Here is a 22,164-nt window from a genome sequence, read left to right on the forward strand (position 1 = left end):
TGGGAACTATTGTCTTAGACTACAAGTTAAAATTTGACTCATACTTCATCTCTATACCATACTGTCTCCCTCTATAACAATTCTCTTTTTCTGTCTAGGGTGTCACCATTCACCTAGACTACCTTGTTACTTCTTTATTCCATCTCCCCCTTTTCATCTCTCATGTACAATCAGATACCAGATTCTAACCACTGAATTTTGCAGGGCCTCATCACCAGTCTGATGCAATGATCTCATCAGAGGCTTTCCTGACTCTACTCCCCCCCCCCACCCCCAATCCATATTCCATACTGCTGTCAAACTTGTTTTTCTTATGGAGAGATTTGGTTATGCCATCCTTCTGCCCAAAGCCCTTCAATGGTACCTTGTGGATTGTTGGAGTAAAATTCCATCTCTTGAGACTGACCTTCAAGATCTTTTGATCTGTGGTAGTGTGAGGTTAAGGGACTTACCCGTGATCACATGGCTGTTAAGGGCAGGGCTTGATCAGAGGTCTTTCTGATTCCAAGGCCAGCCATATGTATGCTTCATTCTGAATCTTTTAGGTAGATATATATTATAATGGCTAATTTACAAATAAATTTCTCATATTCTCTGATTTTCCATTATTTTCATTAAAATATATTGTTAACCCAGATAGGTTCAGAAATTTGTCTGCTAAAATGTAAAGAGATAAAGAGGAGAAATAATAGTAACAACTAACATTTATACAAATTAATATGATATAATTAGCTTTAAAAGCTTCAGGTTTTGAAAACTGCTTACATTAGCTTATTTTCTTGTCACAACAACCCAGGGAGGTAGGTTCTATTTTTAGTCCCATTTTACAGATGAGGAAACAGGAGAGATAGGTTATATAGCTTTCTCAGGATACCAAGCTAGTAATTTCTTAGCCTAGATTTGAACTCAGATCTTCCTAACTCCAGGTTCAAAGTCACACCTAGCTGCTTCTAAGCAGTGAGGGAACTGTGGGAGGGAAGAAGTAACAAATTATGGTAATGGATTATTTATTGAAAATTAAAGACAATGAATTATAGAAGATGAATCCTGGAACATTTCCTTGGAAAAATGGTGAACTGGTGATATGTTCTACAAGAATTGGAAACTTGTATGAATGGGAAATTTGTCATAATGAATTTGGTTTTCTTTTTATTTGTCTTGAGATAATAATGAATTATTTGATTGGAGATAAAAATGGAAGAAAAAAACTGGGTAGAGAAGAGAGACCAAGGATTTAACACTTTCATATAGATAGCCTTCCTTCTCTTGCCCACTCCTTCTTCTGCTGCCCCTCCCTCCCATATTGACTGTGTTGCAACCATTTAATCTTTCACTGTTCTGGGAAAATCTTTCATACTTTAAGTTGCAGGGGAGATGCCAAGCTGCATTAATAGAGACAATTTCTTATAGAAATGAAATCACAGATCCATTCCTATACCTATCCCATATAAATAGTAGCCACAACCATAGAGTTGGTTCAGATTCTCAGGAATTCCAGTGGAGAATCTCAAATATTGCAGTGGAGAGTGCCATGGCTTGGAAGAGTTTTGTAAGAATTGTAGGAGTTATAAAAAAGGGAGGATAATTAACACCAGAAGAGGAATCAAGAAAGAGGATTTAATGAAGTAAGCAGTTTATTTTTACTAAAATGTCCATATCCTTTATCCTAGTTGTAAGCATACATCATAAGGAGGCCAAAGATAGAAAAAAAAAGATCTCATCGTATATTAAAATATTGATAACAATACTTTTTTGTGATGGCAAAGAGCTATAATCTAAGCCACCAATAAGGAAGTGCCTAAACAAATTGTACCACATGAATATGATGGAATATTGCTGTGTTGTAAGAAAAGAATAATGATGACAATTCTGAGAAGCTTGGGAAGACATATAAACTAATACAAAGTAAGGTAAGCTGAGAAAGAAAAGCAAACAACATGATGACTACAGGAATGTAAATGGAAAGAAACAATAAGCAAAAAGGAAAACTAACCCCTGTGTAATTATCCTGAGCAAATTTGTTCCTAAGGAGATGAGAAAATAAGCCTCCCTCACTTCTTTTCCCCAGAAGTTGAGATCTATGAGTATAGGACATTTCACATGTACACTAATTGGATTTGATTAATATGTTGTTTAGGTTTGCTGAATTGATTTTTCCCCCTTTTTTTATCCTTTTTTTATAAGAGATTGCTTGTTGGGTAAGTGAGCAGGGAGAGATATATTTGAAAATAGAGGTGATATAAAATCAAAATATAAAAATAACATTAAAAAATTGAAAAATAGTCAACACAGGGAATTAGAATTTGAGAAAGCAAAGAAATAAAAGGATAGATATTAAGGAAATCACTTCCTTTTAGTGGGGAAAGAAGGTTTCAGTGAGTGAATGAAGATAGATTCAAGCGGGTCTATAGAGAGAAAGACAGTGGTGTATGAGCAACAGTCCAGAGGGCTAGTGTCTTTCTCCTATTTCTGAAATAAATGCCTTCTATTTGTCTGGATATGTTTTTTTTTCTCTTTTGAAGTATGATCATTATATGTTTGTGGTAAACTTGTTAGTTCTTGCTATTGTAGGTTTAAATATCAGAAACTGGCTTTTCCTTCTCATGTTGGACATGAATTATTGAATTAATCTTCTCTCTGCCAGGTCTGAAGGAACTGCTGAGAGAAGACAGACACAGCTCTTTTTGCCTCCCCTGTTTGGGTGAGGATCAAAGATAACATTCTCAGATTTCACCCTTCCTGGCTCTGCTATTCACAGCAAGTGAAAAACTACCTTTAGAATCTTTAATTAGCAAAAATCATTTTGGCATCATTTTGTCATTATCTTTAAGTCAAAGTTTTATCCCGTTGTGCTTTGACCTGACTTCTCAACATCATGGGGGCTAAGAAATGCCTATTTTTAAACTAGTCACCAGTATGAGCATTTCAATGGAGTTCCAGTTTGGTATTATAGTTGAATTTATTTAGGGAAACACATTATTGACCCTCTTGGGACCTGGGGAGGACGCAGTATTAACTTTCTTTTACACTTACAGAAACTGAGGCTCAGAGAGGTTAAGAAATTTGTCCAAGGTGACTCAGTTTGCCAACAGTAGTTTAAATGTTCAAAGTCAGGTTATTTGCCTGAAAATCCAGCACTTTCCCCCATTACATGATACAATCTTTGTCTGTGCCACACTCTTTTCTCCTACAATCCATCATTATTTGAATTTTTTTTTCTTCCTCTTCATCAGTGACTTGCATTCAATCAGTTACCAAGTTCTGTTGATTACATCTTCTTGTACGGGGCCTTATACCATTTAACCCGAATTAATTCAGTGAAGTTCTAAGAGGTTTTTGTTCTTTCTCTTCCCATTTCTAACCCATCATTCTAACTGCTGCTGGACTTACTTGACTGAGGCATAGATTTAGTTGTATTACACCTCTGCTCAAAACTCTTCAATGGCTCCTTATTACCTGCTGAGTAAAGTTTCAACTCTTTAACTTGGCGCTTACAGGTCTTCACAATCTTGTACTCACCTCTTTTATGCTGCCTTTCCCAATCCCCATGCTGTAGCAACTACTTTATATCCTGAAACATGCTCTGTACTTTGTTCAATTCTGAATCTTCACTCATGCTATTTCCTGGGCTACCTCCTCCCTTTCCTCAGTCATCCAACTGTGGAAATTTTACTACTCATCCTTTAGAGACACCTCCTCCAAGAAGTTTTCCGCAGGAAGGAATGACCCACTTGTAGGGGTCATTTTGCTTTTATCTCTGTTATGTATCATCTTATAATGGAATGAGAACTGAATATGGAATTTGGATGGTGGAGTCTAGATACATGAATGTCTTCATGTGGAGGCATGGATTTGAATTCTGCCTCTACTGCCTGCTTTCTTGCAAATCATTGAATCTCTTAGCATCTTTCTCTAAACATGAGATATCTGGATAAAATAATCTATTACTCCCAGTTCAAATTCTTATGATTGACCTTCATAACGGAAGTGACAGAACAAAAAAATGACAAAGAGGTAGATGATACTCAAGATAAGTTAGGACATAGTTAAGAATTCACTTAGCTGAGAGGCAGAACCAAGATGGCATAGTAAAGTCAGGGACTCACCTGAGCTCTCCCCCAAACCCCTCCAAATACCTTTAAAAATGACTCTAAACAAATTCTAGAGCAGCAGAACCTACAAAAAGATGAACTGAAACAGTTTTCCAGCCCCAGACAACTTGAAAGGTCAGCAGGAAAGGTCTGTTGCACCAGGGTGAGAGAGGAGCATAGTCTAACACAGGCTACACCAGGGCAGACTGGGCCCCAGAAAACCTGGATCAGGCCTTGGGGTGACTGAATCACTGGCAGCAGTGGTGGTTTCCAGACCTCTCAGCCCACAGACAATTTAGACCAAAAACAATTTAGAATGTCAGCAGGAAAGGTCTTTCTTACTTGGGTGGGAGTGGAGCACAGTCCATTGCAGGCTGTGCCAACACAGCCCTGGCCACAGCAAATTAGGAGCAGGCGTTGGGAATGACTGAAGCAGCAGTGGCTGCTTTGGCAGCTCTCAGCCCACATATGGTAGGGGTTGAACAACTGGTCAGCAAGAGATTACTGGTTTTTTCTATTTTTTGCTAGCACTGAGGCAGGACTCTGTTGCTTTGCTCATACTCGGACCTATGTTGCAGTCCCTGGTGGCAGTCTCAGGGTGAGGAGCACTAGCATAACAAAGCTTGCAACCACAGTGAAGGGGGGACCCTCCTCAAATTCCAGGGCAGAAAAGAGAGCTTGTGGTCATTCATAGACCAGAGCACAGTCCAGGAGAGTAGTAAGCACCTCTCATTTGATTATACCATCTTGGAAGAACTAAAAACTTACAGGTCCCTAGAAGTATCTCTAAAAACAGCAGCACAAAACCCTTGAAGTTTGGGACAGTATGCCCTCTATCCTGGAAGCAGAGCCCTACTTTAACAAAAAGTTAAAAGTCAACTAATAGGCTGGGAAAATGAGCAAACAATGGAAAAAAACTCTGACTAGAGAAAGTTACTATGATGACAAGGAAGATCAAAACACACACTCAGAAGAAGACAACAAAGTCAAAGCTCCTACATCCAAAGCCTCCAAGAAAAATATGAATTGGTCTCAGGCCATGAAAGAGCTCAAAAAGGATTTTGAAAATCAAGTAAGAAAGGTAGAGGAAACATTGGTAAAAGAAATCAGAGTGATGCAAGAAAATCATGAAAAATGAGTCAACAGCTTGGTAAAGGAGACCCAAAAAATATTGAAGAAAATTACAGCTTCCAAAACAGATTAGGCCAAATGGTAAAAAAGGTCCAAAGAAAAAAAACCAATGAGAAGAAGAATGCTTTAAAAAGCCTCCTTTAAAAAGGAGGCACCAAAGCTCACTGAAGAAAAGAATTCTTTAAAAATTAGAATGGAACAAATGGAAGCTAATGACTTTATGAGAAATCAAGAAACAATAAAACAAAACCAAAAGAATGAAAAAGTAGAAGACAAAATGAAATATATTATTAGAAAGACAACTGACTTGGAAAATAGATCCAGGAGAGATAATTTAAAAATTATTAGACTACCTGAAAGCCATGATAAAAAAAAAGAGCCTGGGCATCAACTTTCAAGAAATTATCAAGGAAAACTGCCCTGACATTCCAGAACCAGAGGGTAAAATAGAAATAGAAAGAAACCACCAATCACCTTCTGAAAGACATCTCAAAATGAAAACTGCCAGACATATTATAGCCAAATCCCATAGTTCCCAGGTCAAGGAAAAAAATATTGCAAGCAATCAGAAAGAAATAATTCAATTATCATGGAAACACAGTTAGTATAACACATGATCTATCAGTTTCTACATTAAAGGATCAGAGGGCTTAGCATATAATATTCCAGAGGGCAAAGGAGCAAGGATTACAACCAAGAATCACCTACCCAGCATTCATGGAAACGTTGGTTACAGCAAATGGAGAATGGTGTGGATAAGTTCACTTACCTTCGTAGTAGTGTACTTTCCAGGCATGTACACATTAATAATGCAGTTGAAGCACACATTGCCAGAACTAGCTCAGTGTTTGGGAGGCTCTGAAGGAAAGTATGGGAGAGAAGAGGTATTAGACTGACTACCAAACTGAAGATCTACAGAGCCATTGTGCTGACCTCATTGTTACATATCTGTGAAACCTGGACAGTATTCCAGCACCATGCCAGGAAACTGAATAGCTTCCATTTGAATTCTTAGGAAGATTCTGAAGATCACCTGGTAGGATAAGATACCAGACACTGAGGTTCTTTCTTGAACTAACCTGCCAAGCATTCAAACTCTGCTTCAGAGACCACAACTCTGATGAGCTGTGCAGGTTGTTTGAATACAAAACATATGCTCGCGAAAAAAGAATATTTTATGGAGAACTCCCATGGGGCAAGTATTCACATGGTGATCAGAAGAAGCAGTACGAGGACACTCTCAAGAACTTTGGAATTGATTGTGTGACATGGGAGACACTGGTGCAGGACCACCCAGTATGGTGTGCCCACTTCAGAGAAAGTGCTGTCCTCTATGAGCAGAACAGAATTGAAAAGGAAATGAAGAATACACAAATTTAGAGAGATCACCTCAAATATTCACATGGACTATTTGTGCCTGACCTGTAGCAGAGCATTCTGAGCTTGTATTGGCCTTACCAGCCACAGTCAGACACACTGAAACTTGATTCTAGCATAGTGATGTCATTTTGGTTTTCTTCAAGAACGAAGGACAGCAACCAACCAACCAACCACCTACCCAACAAAATTGAGTATAATCCTTCAGGGGAAAAACTGATATTCAATGAAATAGAGGACTTTCAAGTATTCTTGATAAAAAGATCAGAGCTGAATGGAAAATTTGACTTAAAATCCAAGACTCAAGAGAAGCATAAAAAGGTAAACATAAAAGGGAAACCATAAGGTACTTAGTAAGGTTAAACTGTTTACATTCCTACATGGGTAGATGATATTTGTAACTCATAAGACCTTTCTTATTATTAGGGTAGTTAGGAGTATTTATAGACAGAGGGCACAGGGGTGAGTTGCGTATGAAGAGATGATATCTAAAAAATAAAATTAAGGTGTGGGAGAGGAGTGTACCGGGAGAAAGAGAAAGGGAGAGGTAGAATGGGGGTAACTTATCTTACATAAAAAGCTTTTACAGTGGAGTGGAGGTGAGGGAGTGATGAGTGAAACATACTCTTATCAGAATTGACTCAAAAAGGGAATAACATACACATTTGGGTATAGAAATCTATCTTACCCTACAGGAAAGTAGGAGGGGAAGGGGATAAGAAAAAAGGGGGAGTGATAGAAGGGAGGGCAGATTGGAGGAGGGAGTAGTCAGACTCAAAATACTTTTGAGAAGGGAGAGGGTGAAAGGATAGAGAGAATGGGAGGTACCATAAGATTGGAGCTGGGAAAATTTGTTTTGAATTTCAAAAAGGGAAGAGAACAGAGTCTTCAAACAACAGGCAGTTGAGCTTGATAAGATAAACTTGAGAATGAATCATTCCAGACATGCCTGGTGATCATCTAGCAAGGTTTCTTGATTTCTTCAAGAATTTATCTTCTTTTTTTAAACAGGATTATTAAACTAGTAGATAAATAAGGGAAATAGGATGGAAGGAAATGTAGTTGTAGTAATTGTGAAAAAAAAATTCAAAGCCAGTTTCTCTGATAAAGGTCTCATTTCTCAAACATGTGGAGAATTGAGTCAAATTTATAAAAATGAGAGACATTCTCCAATTGATAAATGATCAAAAGATATGAGAAGTTTTTGGATGAAGTAATCAAAACTATCTATAGCTATATGAAAAAAATTCTAACTTACTATTTATTGGAGAAATGCAAATTAAAACAATTCTGAGGTACTACCTCATACCTATTAGATTGTCTAATAGGACAGAAAAGGTAAATGAGAAATGTTGGAGGGGATGTGGGAAAAATGAGACATTAATGCACTGTTGGCAGAGTTGTGAAGTGATTCAACCATTCTGTAGAGCAATTTAGAACTATGCCCAAAGGTCTATGAAACCATGCATACCTTTTGACTTAGCAATACCACTACTGGGTCTACATCCCAAAAGAGATTAAAAAAACACACAAAAAGGACCTATACGTATAAAAATATTTACAACAGTTCTTTTCTGAGGGCAAAGAATTAGAAATTGAGGGGATGTCCATCAATTGGGAATGGCTGAACAAGTTGTGGTATGTGATTATGATGGAATACTATTGTGCAATAAGAAATGATGAGCAGGATCCTCTCAGAAAAACCTGGAAAGACTTGCATGGATTGATGCAAAGTGAAATGTACTGTGTAAAAATAACAACAACATTGTAAGTTGATCACCTGTGAATGACTTAGATATTCTCAGCAATGTAACGATCCAACGCAACTCTGAAGGACTTATGATGAAAAATGCTCTCTATCCCCAGAGAAATAACTGATGGTGACTGAATTACAGATTGAAGCATACTTTTTTTTACTTTCTTTATTTTTCTTGAGTTTTTTTGTCTATGTTTTCCTTCACAACATGACTTAAATTATGGATATAGTTTGCACAACTACACATATATTTATATTGAGTTGCTCATCTTCTCAAATGAGGTGGGGTGGGGAGGGAGTAAGGGAGAGAATTTAGAACTCAAAGTTTTACAACTGAATGTTAAAAATTGCTTTTACATGTAACTGGGCAAAAATAAAATACTAAGTAAAATTTTAAAAAAAGAATGCACTTAGTTGTTGTTCATGACTTCAAATCACCTGGACCAGCTGAACTAGATTCTCTCATACAGAGTGAGTTGGCAGATGATATTGCTGAAGCACTGAATGGTATTAGAAAGCTCATGTGAAAAAGGGAGATAACATAAGATTGGAGCTGGGAAAATTTGTTTTGAATTTCAAAAAAAGGGAAGAGAAGACAGTATGCAAACAATAGGCAGTTGAGCTTGACAAGACAAGCTTGAGAATGAATCATTCCAGACATGCCTGGTGATCATCTAGCAAGATTTCTTGATTTCCTCAAGAACTTACCTTCTTTTTTTCAAACAGGATTATTAAACTAGTAGATAAAGAGAAAGCTGTGGATATTGTTTAACTTGTTTTTAGGAAAGCTGTTTACAAAGTATCTCATATATCGCTTGCTTTTTTTTTGTAGAGAAGATGGAGAGTCATGGATTAGATGATAGAATATCAAGTGGATTTAGAATTTTTGTCATGGCTGAACTAAAAACTTAAAAAGTCATTGTTATGGTTTGATATCAAGAGGGTAGATTTCCAGTGAAGTACTGCTGGTATCTGTGCTTGGACCTATGCTGTTTAACTTTTTTTTTTTTAAATCAGGGACTTGGATAAAGACACAAAATGGAGAGGATTCTGGGAAGATGATGGAGTAGGTCAGAAAATTCAAGTTCTCCAGATTTTCCCCACAAACAAGACAAAATCGCATCTCAGGGCAAAGTTAGAGCAGTAGAAATAAACAAGAGTTGTGGCATAGCTGTGGTCTTCTTGGGAAAACCAGAGAAGAGCTGAAGAAAAATCCTGGGACCATGGTTTGGTCTTTGTGAAATGTAAATACCTAGTTCAGCTAAAACAGCAAGTGGTGAGCCTGTGACAACTGTGTTGGGAGGTAGCTTCAGCCCTAGCTACAGGGATTTTCATCTCCCAGACACTGTGGGGAGTTGGGCGTCTGAGTGGGAGAAGATTGAGGGAACCTCTGATGATAAGGTACACCAGGCTCATGTGTTGCTGAGAAGCAGCTCTGAGTGAGAAGGAACCAGTGTATGTCCACCCAGTGAGTGCAGAAGCAGGGGGGCTGGCATGCTGCTGGCTGTGGTCATTTAAAGGAGGACAGAGTTCTTGGTTTTGGTTCCAGGCCAGAGGCAAGAACTGAAGGAGGATTGGAGGCCAGAGGCACCATCCCCCATATCTCAGGACTAGAAGTGGTTACAATAATAAGGTGTTAGAAATAATTTAAAAAAAATGAACAGGGAAAGGAGAAAGAACCTAACTATAGAAAGTTACTATGGGAATAGAGAAGACTGGGGTTCATCTTCAGAGGAGAATACTGAAGGAAAAATATTCTCTCCTGCCCCAAAGAGTAACGTCAAATGTCACCTGCCCAAAATAATTCATAGAACTTAAAAATTACTTTAAAATGAGAGAGATTGAGGAAAAATTAAAAAAAGAACAATCTAAGAAAAACAAGAAGATTACAGAAAGAAAGTCAAACAACTGGAAAAGGAGATACAGAATCTTTTTAAAAAAAATTTTTTTTTAGGCAATTGGGGTTAAGTGACTTGCTCAGGGTCACACAGCTAGTAAGTGTCAAGTGTTTGGTCTGAGGCCAGATTTGAACTCAGGTACTCCTGACTTCAGGGCTGGTGCTCTATCCACTGTGCCATCTAGCTGCCCCGGAGATACAGAATCTTAAGGAAGAAAACAACTCCTTGAAAATTAGAATTGGGCAAAGAGAAGCCAGTGAAGTTATAAGAGACCAAGAAATAAAACAAAATATAAAGAATGAACAAATAGAAGAAAATGTGAAACATCTCATAATAAAAACAATTGATCTGGAGAACAGATCGAGAAAACATAAGAATAATCATGAAACACTACAATCTGAAAAAGAATCTTAATACAATGATACAAGAAATAATTAAAGAAAATTGTCCTGAAGTGTTAGAACAAGAGGGGAAAGTAGAAAGGAAAAAAATCCACTGATCACCACCTGAAAGAGATTCTACAAGGAAAACCTACAGGAATATTATAGTCAAATTCTGAAATCCCTAGCTCAAGGAGAAAATATTATGAGCAACAAGAGAAAAAAATAATTCAAACATAGTGGAGCCACAGTTAGAATCACACAAGACCTAGTAATGGCAACACAAAAAGTGTACAGGTCTTGGAACACTATATATTGAAGAGCAAAAGAACTGGGGTGGTGGCCAAAAATATCATACCCAACAAAGTTAAGCAGAATCCTGAATGAAAAAAAATGGACATTCGATGAATTGCCAGATTTTCAGAATTTTGTTACAAAACAACCTCAACTTAATAGAAAATTTGACATACAAGAGCCAAGAGAACTATAAGGTACACATCAAAGACTAATTATAAGGGACTAAATAAGAACAGATTGTTTACTTTTTATGTGAGGAAATGTAAAGCGTATGTCTAAGACTGTTATTAGTAATTGAGTAGTTTGAAAGAAAAATTAGAGTAGATCTGAGTTTGATGTGATTCTAAAAATTAAAACCATTAGGAAAAGGTAAAAAAAGTAATTACCTTATACAAATGAGGTGTAAGAGGAAGAATTGACACATCAGACTTAGATGAAGGAAGAGGGCTGGAAGTTCTGGAACCCCATTCTCATCAATAATGGCTTAAAGAGATAACAATACATATGTATCTAGAAGGGTATAAAAGTCTTCTAAATTTATAAAGAAATAAGAGGATGAGGAAATATGATAAGGGGGATGTAGAAGTATGTCTAGATTAACAGGAATGGGATAAAGATGGAATAACATATATTTGGAAGGCTATAAAAGTCTTCTAAATTCAGATAGAAACAAAAGGATAAGGGGAAAAGGTGGGGGGAAAGGATTTTTGGAGGCAGGGTAGGTTAAGTAATAGAAAGTCAAGGTAGGGGGTAGAAGTAAAGTAGAGGAGTCAGGAGGAATAGGAAATAAGAGATACATACAAATATAAAATGAAAATTAGGAGTAGAATTTATTTGGAAAAAAAGCAGGGGTAGTAATTATGATCTCAGATGAAGTTAAAGGTAAAATAGATTTAATCAAAAGAGAAAAATAGGGAAACTATACTATATGTCAACCATATTAATCAATATTGTTTCAGACTATTTAAGGTAACTAGACAGTATAAGGTTGGAAAATTACTGTGGTGTAGGAAATGATGAGTTGGTGGACTTAGAGAAATACAGAAAACTTGGACTTAGGAAGGGAGGTTATCTACCCTCAGAGAAACAAAGGACAAACAAATATAGTATGATCTTACAGAGATGCATATGAATGTATACGTCTATATATTAGCATGATTGTAGATATCTAAGTGTATGTATGTGTATGTATGTATGGTTATATATATATATGTTTGTGTGTATATGTGTATATATGTATGTGTATTTGTATGTATGTGTATGTATATGTATATGCATATGTTTATGTATATCCATGCATAATTGTAGCCTTCTTGGGGGACAGGGCAGGGAGGAAGGGGGAAAAAGAACAAAGTAAAAAGTGCACAGCTGAGAATAAAAGAAAACTCACAAGGAAACAAAAAAAAAAAGATGGACAGCTCTGAACACAAAGTGTAGTATTTATTATATGGGCTTTCTTGAAATGGAAATTATTGCTGTATATTTTGATTACATTCTGCTGTGCACATGGCAATTTTTTTTCTTTTCTTATTTTGTATTTGTTTTTGTATTTAAATTTAAAATAAATTAATTGAAAAAGACATTAAATGATGTTCATTATCATTGAATTTGCAGATGAAACAAGCTGGGAGTGAACAACAAGATGAATAGCAGGCAGAGTCCATAAGAATCTTGACAGTCTAGAGCATTGGGCTGAATCTAATGAGACTAAATTCATTAGAAGTAAATGTAAAGTTTGGTACTAGGGTTCAAAAAAATAAACTTCACAACTATAAAATGGGAGAGATGTGGTTAGATATCAGTTGTTCCTAGAAAGATCTGGGAATTTTAGTGGACTGCAAGCTCAATATGTGTGTGTGGGGCAGAGCTTCCAGGAATAGGAAGGTCCCAATGTACTCCACATTTATCAGACCTCCTCTGAAGTACTGTCTTCAACCATTCCATGGCTTAAGGACATGATAAGCCAGAGATTATCCTGAAAAGAAAAAATTATGATGGTGATGGTCTTTGAGTTCATACCATATGAGGTTTGGTTGAAGGAACTGGGCATGGTTAGCCTTAAGAAAAGAAGACTTGGTTGGATTATGGTAACTATCTTCAAGTACCCAAAGGGTTGATATGTGGTGAGGAGATGAGACTTGTTTTGATTGGCACCAGAGAGCAGAACCAGGAACAGTGTGTGGAAAATGCAAAGAAAATATAGGCTTCATGTCATGAAAAAACAAAATTCCTAAATGCTTTTTTGTTGAGTTGTTTCAGTCATGTCTGACCCTCAGTGACCCCATTTGGGGTTTTCTTGGTAAAGATACTGGAGTGGTTTGCCATTTCCTTCTTCAGTTCATTTTTACAGATGAGGAAACTGAGGCAAACAGGGTTAAGTGATACGCCCAAGGTCACACAGCTAGTAAGAATCTGTGGCCAAATTTGAACTCAGGTCTTCCTGACTCTAGGGCTGGTGCTCTATCTAATGTGCCACCAGCTGTCTTCCTAAAAAAATTAGAGCTATTCAAAAGCAGAATGGTCAGCCTTAAGAAGTGATGTGACTCTTTTCTTTGCAGGTCTTTGGCAGCTGGATGATCTGTTTGTTGACTATATTACAGTGGGGTTTCTTTTCATGTATTTTAGATTAGATGGCCACTGAGGTCCTTTCCAACTCTTAAATCCTGCAATTCAATTCTCTATTATTTTTATTATGGTTATTTGTACACATGCCACATATAACTTTGAATTAGTAGGTTTCTTGAGGGCAGACGTCGTTTAACTTTGTATTTTGTCTCTTCTCATGGTGCCTGGCACAGTTCTTTGCATACATTAAGCTCATAAAAATATTTGTTGGATGGGATTAATTTGCTAAAAAGTATATGTTGTTTTAGGAAATTTCTTCACACGTTGATAGGATAAACGTCTCCTTGAATATTCAATGTTAAGTTAAGAGTGAATTAAATCAGATATCAGTTGGCTAGCTCCCCATGGATGATATTATTTGGTTAGAATTGTCAGTAAGATTGCTAGAAGGGCTGGCTCTTCTGTTCTGAAGTTCCTTGGCAGAAGACTACACTGTTAATCTTTACTAGCTATCTCACAAATGAGTGCTAGTGGTCACCAGGGACCTGGATCTGTGTTAACCCATTGCCTCTATTGGAAATGATTCAATCTGTATGTCCTACTATCAGTGGGCCAGTAGCATCCTGTTCATGCTAGTAGGACAGATGATATATTTTTATATAAGGCCAAGTAAGGATCTTAATCAGAATTTGGGGGTTCATTTTTGCAATTTGTGTTTCAATGTTTTATCTTTCCTACCCTTTATGGTAAGTGAGGGCATTCCAGGGTTGTATAACTTGAAGGCACCTAAGTGGTTAACTATAATAACTCACACCTAAAATTAGCATATTCTCTGTAACCTGAGATGTACTCATCCAGTCTTTGCTTGAGGACCTCTCACTTACAGAAGACACACTACAACCCAAAGTAACCCATTTCACTTTGGGATAAATCTATTTGTTAAGGTTTTTTTTTTTCTTTAGAATTTCTTCTCATTGCTCTTTGCTTTAATGTAATGTGTAAAAGTGAAATATCACTTGCTTTGAAGTCATAGGATTTATCAAACTCTCTTTTTATAGTTTTTTTTATCCTAAATCTAATCCCTTTTCCATAAGACAATAATGCAATACATGAATTAGGTTATCATCATGCCCTCCCTAAGTCTTCTGTAGGTTAGGTATCCCCAGTCCCTCCATCCAATCCTTATATGACATATGCTGGAATTCCTTTAGCATCTTGTTTGCCTTCTCTAGATTCACTCCAATTTAACAATATCTTTTCTAGTATGCGATGGCAAGACAACAGAATTTATTGAATGGGATAGGACCACCGCAGATAGTACACAGTTAAACTCTTCTTTATTCATGGATGCTGGCACATTATTTTCTAGTTTGCCCTTGGGGAAGCAACTCTGAAATTTATTCCACCCCTTTCCTACGAAGTTGAAGAAATGAAGTAAGGAATTTCTTAAGTTGCTAGGAAGTTTCTGAAGACTTTTCTACCTCTCAGTTTTGTCATCTCTAAAATGGTAATAACTGCAGTGATCCTAGGGGCCTAGGGGAATCAAATATACTTTTTGAAGGGGAAAACATAGAATAATGATGAAAACTTGATGTGTAGTTAGAGCATTGGCCTGGAGATTAGGAGACTTGATTCTAGTTCCAGTTTCTGCCACTAATTTTCTGTATGGCCTTGGGAAAGTCACTTCCTCTCTGGCATCTATTTCCTCCCTGTAAAATGAGGGGCTTGGACTAGATGTTAATGTTCTAGGATTCTATAGAATTTTTCCTGGAATAAGAGAATTGTCTCTGTTTGGGAAATTGATGTGTATGAAAGTAAAGGAAGAAGGGAGTAGAATGAAAACCCCAAAATGATAAAATCAGTAGCAGGGGCAAAAAAAATGAGTCAGTCTTTTAGTCACTTATGGAGAAAATGGAATTGCTAAAGGTCAAATTTGTTTATTTTACCTCATTTTAGACTGTGTTGGGAACATTGCCTAATATGGCCAAATTTATTTTTAATTTATACTAATTCAACTTGTATTTTTTCTGTAAGGATTCCTAATAGCTTTATATAAGCAATATTTAAGGCATTTAACCAAAATGGCTTGTTCATGCCAACTTGTATGTGTTCACATGAGAATTTCTTAGGTAGCTGCTGTTCTCTGATATTTCATTATTTGGAACGGAAACTTCTGTCTAATGCCTCATTTAAGATGCCGTGGAATCTTCCCTGCTTCAGTGATTTCCCTATTAAATTACAACTATTAGTACCACTTCCTCACCCTAAAGGAAACCAATAAAATCACCCAAACTAATGAAGTTGTTTTCAACAGCAAGCACCTCGTTATGGGGGTACTTCTAATTACTGTTAAAATGAACTGGAACGGAATGACTCCAGAATGGGATGTCCCAGAGCTATAAACCAAAACCGTAAACAGCTGTGCAACTCCTCGTCTATTCATTTAACCTTCACCAATGTGGCCCAACATCAATTCATTTTTATAAATGTGGGTAGACATCAAAGTGAATATAGTATAGTAGATTTGGAAATGACACAATGGGCATTAATAAGGTGGGGGAAATTTTCCATTGTATTTTAAACAAGGAAATTCTGGACTTTGTTTTCATTTTATTTTTTGGAAGGAAGTTGTCTTTTTTGGCCCTTCTATTATCTGATCTGGTCACTCATTGTTATCTCTTGGCACTAATTACTCTGCTTAGGCCCTATCTCAGGCAGGATTATACTGAATGGAATTAGGATACAGCTTAGACAGCAAAATATACTACTGTGCTGCCTAAAATAGCTTGTAAACCAGAGTGGTTTTATACATCAGATTTAATTAACATACTTTACCCTTCTCCTATTTGATGCCCAAAGCAATGCAAAGCTGGGCTTCTTTTCAAGTGTGAGAGAAGCCCCACTGTAGATACAACTTAAACAAGAAAGGAATTTTGGCCTCGTGGAACCTGATTTCACACTTAACACTGGTCTCAAGCAGACTCCAACACTTCCGTCTGTTTGGAAAATGTCAATTACTTTGGAAATTAGTCACAAAAAATATGGCAATTGGGTGTAGCACATTGAGGAAGTAATTGCTTTCGAAGTACTTGGAATGTGGGACCTGGAAAGATCTTGGAAAGAAGATAATGTCAGGTTGGTCCTCCTCTTTTCCCAAGCTGAGGGAAAAATGGCTAAGAAATCATGAAGGGAGAATAACAATGGACTAGATATCAGGAAATGTGGGTTCTAGTCCTGACTAGGACCAGGAGTGATCCACAATAGAGAAAGGGGGTGCTTGAAGGTGGTGTTTCTGTTTTTGTGTTATTTAATGTAGCAGAGACCAAGTACAAAATAGTAGTATCTGTGTTGCATTCTGTTGCATACTTAAATTTCTGGTCTCCTGTGTTTGTAGTGTGAGTGGGAGACTGAACAAGGAGGAACAAAGGAACATGACTTAGGTTAGATGACCTAAGAGAATGATCTTTTCCTTGGTGAGTTGAGTCAGAGAATCAAGTAGAATACTACATTCTATGTACATTTATCTGATACTTTTATTTAACTGTGATTTGAGATATGGATGAATGAAACAAAGTATTTTATCTGAAAGGAAGAAGAGTGGTCAGCAGAGGTAGAGGTGGGATAGGGCAAGAACATGAAAAGTGACCATCTGATTGGCATGTGCTCCTAGATAAAAAGCTTATGATATCACAGTGAGGGATGGAATGCTACATGGTTGACAGTAACCTGACTCAAGTCCTGTTGGAGGCAAGTTCATATACATATATACCAAGGGTTCTTAACCTTTTCTATGTCATGTACTCTTTTGATATTCTGAAAAAAAGCAACCTATGGACCTTTTTTCAGAATAGTACTTTTAAATGCATAAGATAAAATACATAAGCCTACAAAGGAAACAAATTATATCAAATATAGTTATGAAAATATTTCTTTAAAAGTTCATAAATACTAAATTAAGAACCCTGTTAAAAAAAAAAAAAAGGACTACATGAGACCTTGCTGCACTAGGAACATTCAATGAGGCCAATCAGCTAATGTATAGTAGTAAAGGAACATGGTGAAAGTGTCCTTCTCCTGCCATTATGGTAGGTGAGCACATGGGTAGGTATTTTTATTATTAGTTGAAGTAAAAGATTACTATAAGGTAGTATACAACATAAGGTATTACATCTGTTTGTTTATATATTACATACAGATCACTAATCCATCCCCCAACAATACCAAAACTACCATTCTTCCTATCTTTATTCATTCAGTATTTTTTCCCCTAAATTTCCAAGAAAAAACTTAGAAGTTGTAAAAGTCCATTCTAATGATGTGGTAATTGTTTCCTTGATTTTTCAGTGAAGTGTGAAGTCACCAGTAACAAAGCCTCAAGTATGAAGCCTAGGCCTTCAGCACTTTGAGGCAGCTCTAAAGTTAAGGAAATAATTGTGCATGTCTCTGCTTGGTGTAGGGAGATTCATTAAGAGCAAAGAATATAGCTCAAATTTCCTTGAACTCTAATGCATCTAGATCATAAAAAATAAACCTAAATTCAAAGAAGATATTATTAGTGATAATTTTTAAAGTTTATTATAGACAGCATGTTAGACTTCTGTGAGACTGGTGATATGGTAGCTTTGGGGCTTCTGTTATAGTGGAGAAGGAACTGAATTTTTAGCTATAAGATCAGAGTGCTAGTCTTGGAGATTCCATTTACTTTTGTTCAATCATTTTCACTTGTGTCTGACTCTTCATGACCTTTTTGGGGGGTTGTCTTGGCAAAGATACTGGAATGGTTTGCCATTTCCTTCTCCATTTCAACAGATGAGGAAACTGAGGCAAACAGGGTTAAGTAACTTTCCCTGTGTCACACAACTAGTATGTGTCTGAGGCCAGATTTGAACTCAGGAAGAGGAGGATTCCTGACTCCAGGCACAACATTCTATCCACTAAACCACCTAGCTGTCCTTCCATTTATCAGCTGTGGGATATTTCTGTCATATTTAACATGGTCTACCTTTTTCAATGAAGTTTTATGCCTGAAGCAAGAGAAGCTAAGCCTCTTTATAAGTGTGAGAGGACTCAATTTAATAAAAACATTTTAGTCTTATTGAACTTAATTTCATATTTAACTGAAGTCTCAAACTGACTCCAACACACACACATGCACATATATATGCATATATATATATATATATTTGATTTTAAAATGCCATTTATGTTGGAAATTAGTCATACAAATAAGACAAAAGTGTTAGAAGCTAGAAGAAAATAATTCCTTTTGAATGGCAGCATGATATTGTGAAAATACTGTTGGATCTGAAGGCAGAGGGCTTGAATTTAAAATTCTTTTTATTTCACCCACATTTGGCAAATCTGAGGCTCCCTTTGCTCATTTATAAAATGAAGGCATTTGTCTATATGACATCTGAGGTCCCTCACTTCTACATCTCATCTGTGATCTAAGGCAGCCAAATCACTTAACTTTTCTGAGTCTTGACTTCCTCATCTATAAATGGAATAATCATACTCACCCTTATGACATTTAAAAAGTTCAAAAGACATAGTTTCTGTTTAATTAATAATTTTATTAATGATGCTAGCATTTTATTAATAAAATAGGTTAGTGGCACTCTCCAGTGCCAAAGATGAATCATGGGGATGGGCTCACAGTTTACATGCCCTTGGGTATTCCTGAGGGTGGCAATCAACTTTGATTGGTTAACAATTAATGAGAGAATGACTATTACAATGAGAAGTGGGCTCACTCCAATGAGGGGCTGAGAGAGTGACATCATGTCACTCTTGGACAAAGAGACTATCACTACACCTAGACCACCCCCAGCCTTAGGCAATCTAGACCAAAGATATACCTCACTCAAACTTGCTTGAGTAGAACACAGTGGATAGGAATTCACCTTAGATAAGATTTCTTGTAAGGTTGGGTGGGGTCTGACCAAGATTGAAGAGAAAGTTAGTTCAACCTTTAGAGAATGAGCTTTGAAATGAGGATTTTAGAAAAAAGGGGGAACTTTGGATCTCCCCAAATCATTGGTTATTAATAATCATTTCTCTCACTCTCTTTAACTCATTTGGTTATCAGAGAACCAGAAGAAAAAAATGTGGGTGGGCGACTAGAGAAATGGCACTACTGATTCCTTAGGAACTTGACAGGTTTCATATGGTATTATGAACAAATATGCAATCATATGCTTACCATGAATAGGATGCAAAACCACTATTTAGAGAAAAACTTACTGCTTACTCATAAATGGCAGTTGTATGTATATAAGACCTTATCAGTCGGGGTAGAATTTTACCTAATAATATTTGAAGATATATTTCTGAGCTCTAGTAGATTTTTTTTTTGGCTTATTTTCTTAGTCAGCATGGATAGAGATGTTACTTTCTGATGTTAGCCAGTTCTTATTCCCATGTACCAGATTTGTAGACACTGCAGAAAAAAATTGCAATATGTCAAAATGGTGTAATTTCTCCAGAAATCCATTTCAAAAATAATAAAACAGATAAGTCTACCCAATAAATGTGACAGTTATGTTGTTGATATCTAGAAACATTGCAGATACATCTAATATTCAGCACTAAAAAAGAGTAATAGAAGGTTTAGGGGGACTAAAGAACCAGTTTTCCTTTGTTTTTTTAGAACTTAGCCAAGTCTACATAAAACTCATTCCTTATCATGGCTGTGGAGTTTTGGGCAGTTTTGTGCAGAAACAATGCATTCCCATGACAAATTGTGCCAATCAGCATGATGAATCAATCAGCAAGTCTAATTTTTGAAATAGAACAGCATTAAGTGAAATTAAAAAGAGCAGCATTTTCAATTGTCCTGGTGAGCCTATAATGTTGCATTTTCATTCCATGAAATCAGGCTTGAATGGTTGGAGTGGCTATAATGAGGTCTTAGTGGTATTTTTATTTTGTTTTATTATTTCCTTCAGATAGGCTATGGACTTTATTAATTATTTTGCTCACCAGAGTATATATTTAGGGAAAGAAAGTCTTCTCCACTCCTTCTCTCCCCCCATTAGTTTGTGTATAGTTAGTATTTTGTTAGTATATTAAGTATACTTAGCATAATTCTTCCGATTTTTGTTTGTTTTTGGTGAGACAATTGGGGTTAAGTGACTTGCCCAGGGTCACATAGCTAGTGAGTATCATGTGTCTGAGATTAGATTTGAACTCAGGTCCTCCTAACTCCAGGGCCAGTGCTCTATCCATTGTACTGTCTAGCTGCCCCAATTCTTTAAATTCATATTTTAACTTCAAATAATTAAAGGAGTTATAGTAGATAGAGAACTAGTTGATATGGTAGATAGAAAACCAGAAAGGGAGTTAGGAAGATGTAAGTTCAAAACCTCCTTCAGATACTTACCAGTTTTGTTACCCTTGGCAAGTCACTCAACATCTCAGCTTCAGTTTTCTCATCCATAAAATGGGGATAATAGTAGATCCTGCCTTATAGAGTACTTGAGAGCATCAAATGAGATAATATATATAAAGTCCTTTTCAAATCTTAAGGTCTACATAAATAATTTATTATTATTATTATTATTATTGTCTGTCCTTTTACATATAGATGTTGTCCTTCCTTCTAGAAGAGGAACAAAATGACATCACTATGTTAGAGTCTAGTTACAATGTGTCCTCCTGTGGCTGACCAGTCAAATATGAGCTCAGAATGCTCTACCACAGGTCAGGCACAAATAGTCCATGTGAACATTTGGGGCGGATTCTCTAAATCTGTGCCATCTCACATTTCTTTTGAACTACTTCAATTCTACTTTGCACCTTCTCTGATGACAGCACGCCATGCTGGGAGGCCATGTCAGACAATCATTCTACAATTCTTAAGAGAGACCTTGAGAGTGTCCTTGTGCTTTCCCTGTGTGAGTTCTCCATAAAAATCTTTTAGGCAAGGGTACATCTGGCATTAGAGCAATGTGCCCAGCCTATTGTGGTTATATTCTCTGCAGTAGAGTTTGAATGTGTGGCAGGTTAGTTTGAGAAAGGACCTCAGTGTATGGTATCTTATTCTGTCCAGTGATCTTCAGAATCTTCCTAAAACAATTTATATGGAAGTGAGTCAGTTTCCTGGTATGGTACTGGTATACTGCCCAGGTTTCATAGGCATACAACAATGAGGTCAGCACAATGGCTCTGTAGACCTTCAGTCTGGTAGTCAGTCTAATACCTCTTCTTTCCAATACTTTCCTTCAGAGCCTCTCAAACACTGAGATTTCTCTGGCAATGCATACATACACCTCATTATCAATATGTACATCCCTAGAAAGTATACTGCCAAGATATGTGAATTTATTCCTCAGGAGTTCAATTATGCCTTTCACCTATCCTAGCTACATAACCACAGGCAAAGTCTCTTAACCTTGTTATTCTCCAGGAAACTCTTTAATTTCACCCAAGATGACACTATTAATTTTTAACCAGAAATATTTACTAAACACAAGCAATGAAGGAATAACAAAATAACATCCTACCCATCAATTCTCTCACAAATGCAGTGTCTATGGGGTAAATGGACACATTTTAGAAAAACATTGCAAGGAGGTACACAAGCCTGGAGCTACTCACTTGATGCCATTTCCCTCAGGTACGTACAATCTGCAGGACAAAATATTGATGAGCTTTGCAGCTTCTTCCCT

At 36.8% G+C, this 22,164-nt stretch overlaps 1 pseudogene; it reads left to right on the forward strand.

The window, feature by feature from the left end:
• The window catches only part of LOC114033741, a 35,084-nt pseudogene extending 18,149 nt beyond the window's left edge, over positions 1–16,935 (forward strand).
• The last annotated feature ends 5,229 nt before the right edge of the window (positions 16,936–22,164 follow it).

The sequence above is a fragment of the Vombatus ursinus genome, unplaced genomic scaffold (genome assembly GCF_900497805.2).
Source record: "Vombatus ursinus unplaced genomic scaffold, bare-nosed wombat genome assembly UNPS02007344.1, whole genome shotgun sequence".
Lineage (NCBI taxonomy): Eukaryota > Metazoa > Chordata > Mammalia > Diprotodontia > Vombatidae > Vombatus > Vombatus ursinus.